The sequence below is a fragment of the Meriones unguiculatus genome, chromosome 12 (genome assembly GCF_030254825.1).
Source record: "Meriones unguiculatus strain TT.TT164.6M chromosome 12, Bangor_MerUng_6.1, whole genome shotgun sequence".
Classification (NCBI taxonomy): domain Eukaryota; kingdom Metazoa; phylum Chordata; class Mammalia; order Rodentia; family Muridae; genus Meriones; species Meriones unguiculatus.
Genome location: NC_083360.1, coordinates 99,090,792 through 99,102,315, shown reverse-complemented (window position 1 = coordinate 99,102,315; position 11,524 = coordinate 99,090,792). Strand labels below are relative to the sequence as shown.

Here is an 11,524-nt window from a genome sequence, read left to right as displayed (position 1 = left end):
ACTAAAGCGCTGAGCCTATAAGCCAGCCCCAATCAAATGTTTTCCTTTAGAAGAGTTGCCCTGGTCCCTTTATACACACTATGTCTGACAGACTGATTTTTCTAAAGCATGTATCTTATCAAAATTTCATCTGTTTGTTATCTACTCTTCCAGGAAAAAAATGACATATTTTAGTATATTATCCAAAATCTTCATGGGCTTAGCTTTCTCATTTAGTTTTTTGAAGTTTCCTTTTGCCTCTGCCCAGTGCTATTCTACCTCTGCTGGCAAAAATGCTCATTAGCCTATGTGTCTTTGCATTTTATCCTCTCCTTCACTTCTGTCTTTCCCCATTGCTACTAAAATACACATACATAAAAATTGTGAGTCATCCCCACATTCAAATGATCTTTGAAGCATTTCCTAACCCTGCCCAAGTCTGAGGTACTATGAATTTTCCTATGACAGCATAGATCACACTGAGTCCATTTATCTGTCTCTTCCTTGGCAGGGAAAGGACTTTGAATACAAAGCGTGCTTCTTTTCTCTTTTTATAGCTCTGTCTTTTTAGTTCCAATAAAGTGCCTGGCACATAGTTAACATGCTTACTTGCTCTTTAGCATTTTACTTAAATACAGACATTAAATATTTCAAATGTAGGTGTTTTGCCTGCATATACGTCTGTGTAACAATGAGGCTAGAAGACGGTGCTCAGTTCCCTGGAACTGAAGTTACAGATGGTTGTAAATCTCCTTGTGGGTGCTGGGAATTGAACCTGGCTCCTTTGGAAGAGCAGCCAGTGCTCTTAACTGCTGACCACTCTCCTGGCTCTGTGCACATGTTTCTTGAATGAGCAAATAATTCTGTGGCCTGTGGGCACCCACACTTTCTGATCCTGAGATTTTTGAAAATCCTTAGTTTTCCTTTTTGAAATATATGTCTGATTCCCTGGCATGAATTTTTGTCTTCCAGAGTGTAGGGTTCTAGGTAGTCTATTGAGAGAAATGGAGGCAGGTTACCTCCAAGACTGAGTCCTGGCTTTCTCCACACTTCTCACTACCTATGCTTACCTGGGTACCTACAATGGGTGTAGACTTAGCTGAGAAGCTCAACAGCATATCCATACCTTGGCTCAGGTTTCTCATTACCAAATTAAAATTGGCTAATATATACCCTGAACAGTTCTGAACTCTCCACTTCCTTTTGAACTGATATTGATAGAATTTGGCTGTCTGAAGAATTATAGGCTTTCAGATGGACAAATTGCTGTACATTGATTCAACAATGCTATTAATACTGAACTTTTGCTTGTACTGAAGTTAAACGTAACTAATCGAGCAAAGAAAGTATGGGATTCTGCCAATGGTAATGCTCCTAACAGTTTTATAAACTAACTGTTAAAATACTAAGAACAACCAGATGTTTAGAACCTTGGAGGCAAAGGAAGGAAGTATTTATGATTTGCAGAAGAAATCTAAGCAGCCAGGGAGAGTGCCAGTCGGGAGGAAGTGAGATTTCACTGGGCACTTTAAAGTTGTTGGGGGTGGGGTGAAGCAGGAGAGACTGACTATGGGCCGGAACCCAGTGGCACCAAAGACACAAGACCAGCCTTGTTTAGTCAACTGCAGTCCTGAATCTTCAGGCTTAGTGAATCTGTGACCATGGCAACAGTCCCCGCCCCAACCCCCTCGCGCAAGCACAACGCGGAGTGAGCAGTAGGCTCCTCCACAACAGAGACTTTTTTTTTCTCAGTCAGAGAACTACAGTTCCCAAGAGTCCCCTCGGCACCGCCTCCCGATGTGGCCCAGCCCAGAACCCCTCAGGCCCCGCCCTCCCGCTAGTCCCTTCTCCTCCCTCCCAGTGTGTGTCAGTGACCCAAAGGCGGTTCGAGGCGGAGGGACCGTCGGGGGCGCCGCCGCCTCTCCAGCGCCAGCAGCAGCAGCAGCAGCGGGAGCAGCGGGAGCAGCAGCAGCAGCAGCGGCCGCGCGGCGCCACCGGATCTGCCCGCAGCCCGCGGAGCTCCCCACGAAGCGGGCCCGCGCCTCCCTCGCCCGCGCTCGGCTCCGCGATCCCCTCGGCCTCGCAGGGCTCGGCGGCCGGCGGGAAGGCGGCGGAGCCCGCCGCTGCCTGCGTTGCCCCGGCGTCCGCGCCCGGCCTCGCGCCGGGCCGAGCCGGCGTTCCGGCCCCCCGCGGTCGTCCGGTGAGTGCGGCGCGGGGCGGGGGGCGCGGGGCGGCCGCGCGGAACTTCCTCCGGGGCCGCGTGCGCGCCCGCCCGGCCGGCCGCCCGCGGGGAGGCGGCGGGAGGCGGCGGGAGGCGGCGGGGGCCGGGCTCGCGGCGCCGCGTCCCGCGCGGCGGGAGGAAGCGCCTTTGTGAGGAGCTGCCCCGAGCGCCCTCCCCCACGGCGGAGCGGGCGCGGGCCGCCGGGCTCGCGGGCCGGCCGGGCGGAAGGGGAACAAAGGGGCGGTGGGCTTTCCTTTTGTCTGCGTGAATCCGAGAACTTCGCCGCCGCCTTACATAACGCAGACTTCCCTGTTAGTCATTCTTTTTACTGTTGGGGCTGTTGTCATCCTCTCTGCGTGCCTCTCACGTCTCCTTTCATCTTTGGATCTCAGGGCTTTTTAAAAACACTAATTAATTTCACCTCCCGGCCCTGGCCCAGCCCGTTTCCGTAAGTGGGTAAACTGAGGTCCAGAAAGCCCTCAAATTGATGGATACGCTTGATGTACCGCGCCTGCTGTCTGAGGCTCCGAAAGCGTTTATGAGTAATAACTCGTTCACCAAATGCCCTGTGGAAAAGTTAAAGATGCTCATACTACACACAGGTTAAGGGAAGTCTGGGTAATTGCTAGGTACTTGAAACAATACTTTTTTAAAAAATAGTGTTTGAATCTTAAAACCTCGAAGGACTTTCCGAAAAGTGTCCTAGTGGGTAGGCTACTGTAAGCCATAAACCCAGTTTGCCATATATTATATTTTTATATTTTGAGTCTTAACGAAGTCAGAAGGATGAAGGAAGGGGCTAGTTTCTGCTTAGCCTGCATTTAACGCATTTATTCACTACACACAATATGCATTGTGGGTTGAGCCCCAATATTCTTGCCCTCAACAAATACTCTCGAGGGTCTCATCCCTAGGACTCTTGGTTATACAAGAGTTGAAGCTTTTGTGTGTCAAAGGTTTTGATTCAAAGGCTCTTTAAAAGGCTACTTTGTCTTCTTAGCAGGTGATCTTTTGTGTCAGAACACTGTCTTATGCACATTGACTGAGTTTGCCTAGTTGTATGAATTTAAAGTTTTTGAATTATGGAAAGGGTGCAGTTCCTCAGTTTCTTCTGTTTCGGTTTATGATACGTTTTCACAGATGAAAGCCTGTTTTCTCAGAGTACCGAGACACAAGTACTTGAAACATTCCCCTCGTTGTCTATATGCAATTAAATTAGATGTGTAAATACAGATTCTTAGGACTTTCTTCACAGTTAACATAGTAGTAAATACTTCGAGAGCCGTTAATCTCGATACTTTAAAAAGAAATTTAGTACCAAGTGGAAGGTGTGAAAAGTTTAAATCAGTTGTTATTTCTACAAGTTCTTTTCCTGAGTTGTCTGAGATTCAGAACGGGAATAGTAGCATTTTCACTTCCACACTTAATTTAATTTTGTAATGTATAGCTGCCCCCAGAGTTTACATCTAGTGGGTGTGTCAGAAATGAAGGTGAGAGTAGGTATTTTACCCTGCCCCCAGCCTATCTCCTTTCCGAAGTTTGTTAACAGGTTGCACGTTTAACAGTTTGAAAACAGAACAGTTTAAGTGTGTGGAAGATTGCATGGTATCCTTAGAGTGCCGCATGTGATAAATGTAAGGCTTTTTAGGGAAACCGACGACCTAGGTATTAGTGTAGTAGAACTGAAGCACTGTTTATTTGCTCGAAAAACTGGAAATCTGCATTAGTTGCAGATCGGGGGTTATTTATGTGCTCCTTAAAATTGGCATTTAAATAACCTCATGTTGACCTTTTCCAAAGTACTCATCAACCAGATTTTCCAGGGCCATTTGTACTTTTAAGGAAACCACTAACAGTGCCTCTCCTTAGTGGGATCCCGGGAACCCAGAGGCAGAAGTTAGTGACTCTGGGTTTGCAGCTTTTCTGAGTGCAGAAAAATACTGGGCAGGAAATGGTGCTACTGAGGCGAGTTTCAGGGGGAAGCCTCAGAATGTTTCCGTTTGCCTTAGTTTCAACTTCCTTTTCACTTGTCAAAATGTCGATGTCAGTTGTATTTTGAGTCCCTTGCGCAGTAGGTAGGTGTAAAGGGCTATAAAGTTCTGTTTTGTGGACAGTTTTTTAGATTCAGGCTTCTGTAGGTGGTAGAGGTTTTAAGCCAAGACTTAGAATTGGAAACTGTCCACCATGTATTATACATTTTCCCATGTAAGAGTAAACTAGGCCTGCCACTTCAGTCACACTCACAGAGCGCTCTGTCTCTGTCTCTCTGTCACACACACAGTTAAAATGTTAAAATGGCTAATATATGATGACACTTGAAGTGGTTTGGGGAGTCATTTTGGAAAAAAAAATTCCAGCTAAGAATTTTAATTGAGAAATGTAAAGCAGATTTAAAAACCCATTGAAAGAACAAACATTAATAGATAAGGAAACTGACAAAGATTTTAGGAAATGCAATATTCAGTATTCTTGGACACATTTACAAATAAGGAACAAAATTCTAGTTGAAGTCCCAGACAGTGAACTCCACTAGCGCTTTCAGTTGATAGATTTGTAGCCATCTTTCTCAGAGCCCCTCTACATATATTATGGAAAAGTAAGTAAAAGATGCTTTTTCAAATGACTTCAGGTTGTTCTAGAGTTTCTTATTATACTTTGTGGTAGAGTGTTTACTTTTTTTTTTTTTTTTGTTAAAGTCTGACCTCTGCTAGAGAAAGTTTCCCTACACTAATGTATGGGACCTTAAAACAAGAAATACAGGTTACTCAAAGATCTGGATATGATTTCAAGTTATCTATTAGCTTTTTCTATGTTGTTTTAAGTAGATCAGTGGTTGAAAATACTGGCCACCATGTTATACTTAGTAAATTCTAAGTTGTTTTTTGTTTTTTGTTTTTTTTTTGTTTTTGTTTTTGTTTTTGTTCTGATGAAATGAGTTTATGGTAAAGAAAACCATGAAATTTCTTGGGGGAATTTACAGGTTTTGTTTTGTTCAAGAGTTTTTTGTTTTTGTTTTATTTTTTGTTTTCAGGTCAGATTTTGCCATGTAGTATTTCTCACTTTAGCTTTGAACTGAAAATACTTCTTCCTTAGCCTCCCCAGGGATGTACCATACCTGAAGATTTGAATATTTCGATGAAATAGGTAGCTAATTTCAGAGTAGGTTTAGAGAGAAAGAACTCCATTAGATGATTTAGGAGAAATGAATTTCACATGATTCCCAGAACATTTTCACCCCAGAACGTTAAACAGGATATTTTTGATGATGGTGGTGATGATGGTGGTGATGGTGATTTTGCCACAGTAAACTTCACTTGAGACAAACAGGGTTTTGCATTTTACTTATTTTTGTGTGTGAGTAAAGGGCATGTTCGTTATTCACTTACAGAAGCTTTTCTTACACGTAGGTGCCAGTTGTGGAGTTGGTTCTCTTCCGCGGTGTGGGTCCAGAGGTTGACCTAAGATCATCAGGCTTGGCTGAGCCTCATGTACTTTTTACTCTTGTATCCTGTAATATCACACCTCAATATACCACTTACAGAAAAACAGTTACTGATGCTTATAAATGAGAAAATCCTGACATCTGCCAGTTAATCTTGACTATTCATATAGTTAACAATTCAGCACTCACAGAATTTACTTCTTTTCAGAGCATTTGTTGTTTTTATTTTATAGTGAACCTCTTGGGATGTGACTAACTGTAAAAATATGTACGATCCCTAGTTTTCCTAATTCTCTGCTTTCTCTTTTTGGAGGGCGGTGGGTGTGGGTACAGTTTGCTCTCCTTTGCCCCAGCTAGCTAGAAGAGGCAAAGACACACCTTAACACAGTTAAACCTTTAAGTTATTAGACTAACCTGCAGCAGAATCTCCACACACAAAACTCTGCTCAGCTGCATTTCGGAAGTGGAAGTATACTTCTGAGGACACTAAAGCGAGCAGTAGCAAATAAATACCATGTTGTGTGCTAAATTCTGGCTGCATAGTAGTGGCTGCTTGATGTACTGTGATTGGAAAGCCAGGGTTCTAGGTTGCACTTACTACTGCTAGACTTCAGCGTAAATGCCACATCATCCATCTAATTGTTGACATTACACGAAATGCTTCCTGCCATTTTACATTCTAATCACAATATTTTACTGTTTGGCTACACAATAAAATGAATGAGCACACTGAGGGTGTTGCTTAGTAGTTGCTAGCATCAATGAGGCCGTGGGTTCAAACCCCAGCAGCACCAAAATTAAAAATTTTTAAATATTTTACATTTCAAGAGAGAATGACCAGGGTTCTTTCAAACATATATAGCAAAAAGTAAGAGAGGAAGAAGAAACTGTAAGATTTAAAATCGTCTTAGGAAGGAAAATTGAATAGTACTTTGAAAAACAAGTTAACAATAAAAGGATATAGTGACAGTTGAGACTCTGGATAGTTAATGAAGAGGAACTGTCAGTTTGTCTTTTAAGGTATGATAATATAAATCTTTACTTTGTAGAGATAGTTAATAAAATATAATCTCTAGTCATAGGCATAGAATGCTTCTTGCAAAAATGTGAGAACCTGAGTTTGATCCCTGCATTCGTATAAAAAGCTTGGCATGGTGTCACATATCTGTAATTCCAGCACTGGGTAGGTATAAACAGGATGATTCCTGGGGTTTGCTAGCCAGCCAGTCTAGCTGAATCAAAGAGCCTATCTAAAAAGATTAGGTGGAACCAAAAAACAAAACAAACACAAACAAGAAAGTTGAGGTGGAGAGCCTTTGAGGAAGGCACCCAATGTAAGTCAGCCTCTGGCCTTCTAGCATAGGTCAACACGCAAATAAGATGTCTGGAATTTTTCTGGTTTTAAATGATTTGAAAAGGAGAAAACATTGATGGTATGTAATTGACCTAGATTTAAAATGGTTTGGGATAGATGTCATACAGAAACTTCATATATTCTTTTACTTTTGTGTAATACTTACAAAAAATTTGCACACAAACGGAAATATATCAGAGAAGTAGTAAAGGGACTCTGAGAGGAAGATAAAGGGTCTTCAGGAAAGACTTCATTTAGGGAGGTATCCTGCATTGGTAAGTAATGCTCCTTCCAGAAGGAGCATTATTCAATAAAAATTCCAGTTCCAGCTGTAGGATGCCCCCTTATGAGTTACTTAGGAGGTCCTGAAGGCCACAAACAGTACAGGCTGTAGTGAGTTGCTCTTGGTTGCCCACCAGCACTGGATAAAACTGTATTAACTGAAATCATTACACACCGTGGTTGCAGGACATGCAGAGGTAATGCTGGAACTGAGCTCAGAACTTTCACCCCTGCTGACCAGGTTTCACAGTCCTAGAAGTTGCTGTGTATGCTTCTGGTAAAGAAAAGTCATCAGTGATCTTAAAGCAACTGTGAACCGTATGATCTGCAATTTCCAACTGCCAGGCAGGATGTGCCTGCTGATAAAATAGTGGCATGGTTGCAGTGGTAACCAGCCACTTTCAGGTTGTGTGATTAAGCCTATTAACAGAGGAATAGTTCAGGTACTCTTAACCTGGTCCAAAGCCCTGGATAAGGAGGCTGTAGGCCCTAGGGGAGGATGTACTTTATTGTTAAATGGCCACACTGTCAAATTGCCTTCTAAATTCTTTATACCCATAGATTACTACAGCAGTCAGCCTAGGCCAGAGAAGCATTTGCAGTGGGCTAGTTAATGTAATAAAACTGGTTAAAGTGCATCAAAATAAGTGATTTTAAGTGCTCAGCCCTAAATAGGACATCTGTATCACTCCCTGTAAGGTTGGGGAACATAATTAAACGGTGCAGAGGATGTGAGTGCTGGGAGATGGAGAGCAGCACTCTTAGAAGCTGTCTTCTGGACATGGCTGCACCATGAACTCAGCGTCAGTGGCTCTCCACACCAGGTTGGGCCACTCAGCGTTCTGTCAGGGTTGGGATGACACGCAGAAGCCCCTCCTCGAGCTGTGCAGACAGTTCAGGCTTGCTGGGAGAGGGAGGAATCAGTTCTTGATGCTGTAGCCATGAAAGGTTGGTTTAGTAAATAATTACCCCACACCCATGTTTACTCTAAGTAATTTAATTAAATATAGTACACCCCCCAAAAAAAAACCCAAAGACATGAAAGTAGAAGAGGTTTTTCTTGAGCAAAAGGGATTAATGGGAGGGGAGAATGGGGAATCTGATCAAAGTTTATACACATGCAACACACACAGAATTATGAAAGAATAAGTAATGTTAAAGATTATTGATAAGATGATTATTGATACATATTTGAGTGAAGGCCTGAGGGAGGTAAGAGAGCAAGCCTGGTAGTAAATTTTAGAGCAGTAGATACAGTAACAGGTGTAGTGGCCCTAGAATACAAGGAAAACAGCTTGCATGCATCTGAATATGAGAGTAAGCCTGCAGTGGGCTCAGTGGTTTTGGTGCTTACTTTGCAAATACGAAGCCTGGAGTTAAGCTCTCTAGCACCCATGTCATTGCGAGCCAAACATGTTGGCCTGTCTTTAATCTTAGCATTTGCGAGGCAGAGACTGGATCTCCAGAGCAAGCTGGTTAGTTAGACTGGTTGAGTCAACAAGCTCTGGGTTCGAGTAGAAGACTCCTCCCTTAGTGTATAAGGTGGGAGAGAGTAATAGAGGGAGACACCTGATGTCAGTCTCTGGCTTCCACATATACCTGCACGTATGTGAATATGAATATGTGCCCGCACACGTGCGCGCGCACACACACACACACTATCAGGAGATAATGTCAGAATGGTAAAGAGGGTATTGAATAAATAGGACTCACTGTCCATCCTTGTTTTAATATCATCCTTGTTTTAATTCATATATATGTGTGTGTATATACGTATAAAATGTCTTTAAAGTAGCCATTATGAAAACCATGTATTCCCCCCCCAACAGCTGATATTTTATTCAGATAGCAAGCGGTCTCATTACACATGGTCCAAGAACATTCAAGTAACAACTCAAATAAAATCAGATCTTAAAGACTGGTCTTCCAGCATTATAGTCGATGATGCCACATTTGTCTATGATCTCTCCAATATAAAACCACATCCACATCTCAGAGGCCACCAAGCCATTCAGTACAGCTTTCTTAACTGTAAGCTGTTTGAAGCTACCAGATTTAGCAGTTGGAATTTTTTCAACACTCTGAAATAGCTATAGGGATTTCAGCAGGGTTGGGGGACCAGCTCAATCTTGGCATACTGCCAAAGCATGGCCAATCGAAGCTTCAAGTAAGTTATGGTCAGTCACCAGCTCTGGAGCCTTCTCCATGAAGTTAAGGATGAACTTGACCATGGTCTAAGGTGGAAGGTCCATCTCCCCAAACCTCTGGCTGAATGTCTCCCCTGGAAGGACCCACAGCAAGAACCTCAAAACCATATATTTTTCAACATTGAGATTGATAAAATAGTTTTAGGTTTTTTTTAATTGCCTTAAAGGCCAGTCTAACAGCCACACGTGAAAATAGATCATTACTTTGTATTTATTCTTTGTGATGTCTTGTTTTTAAGGAAAAAAGCTATTAGATACAGGTTAGTTTATCCTATTTTTTAGGTATGAATTTTTATAGGAGAAAAATAGGAAATCACCTGAGGCTATTTCTAAAAGTATCCACTCTGAGAAGGCAGTTACTATTTCTAAAAATTAGATCCACCATGATCCGAGAAGGAGTTTTAATAATGTTCTAGACAGTTACAGTATTTGGAATGAGGAATGAATGTGACTGTGTGAGAAGTAATAAACTTGTTTGGATATTTAATTTCTAAATATCAAAAGAGGTGTATGTGACCACGTGCATTTCTTAAGTTTCATTATATATATAATGTATTTAGGGCTAACGTAGTACTTTAATGGTGACCAGTTAGTAGAACTTTATTATTGATGCAGCATATATTTGGGGAACTGGAACACTAACAAGTGAAACGTCAAGAGTCTGGGGCTTGGGAGATGGCTCAGTCAGATGTAAGCATGTACAGCTGAGTGTGGCTTGCTGGCACTCATGTAACAAGAGCAGAGCTTGGTGGCATGTACCTGTAATCCCAGCAATGCAGAGTTGAGAAAGGGAGGATCTCTATAGCTCACTGGCTAGCTGGCTTTGCTGAAATGCTGAGCTCCAGGTTCTTGAAGAGATTGTGTCTCAGAAATAAGGAGAGCAATTGAGGAAGGCATCTCCATTAGTCTCTGTCCTGCACACATGATGAGTCTGACTTACAAATTGTATATCCATGCTTAATTTCTCATATCAGTAGTTAGTAAAGTTAAGTCTTCATTATTAGAACTATAGAAAGTTAGATCCTTTAATGTTTTTATTAATTGCTTGAGAATTTTCATACAGTGTGTTTTGGTCATTATCCACTCTCACTTCTCCCATATCTACCTCACCCCATTTCCAACTTGTCTTAAGAAATAATAATAACTCATCCAGTCCAACTTGTGCTGCCCATATCTTCCCAAGTGTGGGGTCATTCACTGGAGCCTTGGTGACCCACCAGGGTCCACACTCTTAAAGAGAACTTTCTCTCCTAGAAGCCATCAACTGTCAATAGCCCCTCAGGTCTAGGGTTTTATGAGTCTCTATTCCCTCCCTGTTAGAATGTTGGCTGGCTTGCTCTTGAGAAGACAGCTGTAGCTGCTGTGAGTTCATGAATGCATCTGTCAAGTCTAGAAGGTAGTTTCACTCCAGTCCTTTCTGACTTCTGGCTCTTACAGTCTTTCTGCCCCTCTTCCACAATGATCCTTGGAGCCTATAGAAAATGTATGACATAGATGCCATATTTGTGTTGAGCAAATTTATTCTGTATATTTATTCTATATATTATCAGTAATATAAGTATTACTGATATTTATTCTTTGCACTTTGACAAGTTGTGAGTTTCTGCACTAACGGCCATATACTGTACAAAGAAGCTTCTCTGATGAGGTCTGAGAGCTGCTCTAATCTGTGGGTATAGAGACAAGAATTTAGACTACTATGTTCAGCACTGTGCCATCTTAGCAGAATAATAGTAGTGGGTTCACCCTGGACCCTAGGAGCTCCCTAACCATGGGTTGGAGAAAAGAAAGAATCTTATCCAAATGTTAAAACACCCAGCAACGCTTCGTTAGAGAGATTTTAAAGTTTGTTCATGGGACAGTGTGTTTGTGGCACTACTAATTTTGGAAAGCTAGTGCTACTTCGCACTTTTCCACAGCTAACGTTTCCAACCAGAGAAACGAAACTTAGATGCTTTTTAAAAGGTCACACTTTTCTAGTTATGTGTAATAAGGGGGAAATACAACTTTTTCATCTTCATTTTTAGAGTTTAATGGCA

The 11,524-nt window shown here is 42.2% G+C and overlaps 1 protein-coding gene and 1 pseudogene across 2 annotated transcripts in view; one reads left to right on the top strand and one right to left on the bottom strand.

Annotated features, from left to right (window-relative positions):
• The first annotated feature begins 1,842 nt into the window (after window positions 1-1,842).
• The window catches only part of Peli1 (pellino E3 ubiquitin protein ligase 1), a 55,960-nt gene continuing 46,278 nt past the window's right edge, over window positions 1,843-11,524 (top strand). The window contains exon 1 of one of the 2 annotated variants that reach the window (XM_021650890.2): window positions 1,843-2,179. The gene's annotated coding sequence lies outside the window, so the exon portion shown is untranslated. The remainder of the gene's footprint in view (window positions 2,180-11,524) is intronic. The other variant, XM_021650885.2, reaches the window with a different exon arrangement.
• LOC110556892 (ATP synthase subunit g, mitochondrial-like) lies at window positions 9,183-9,509 on the bottom strand (annotated as a pseudogene).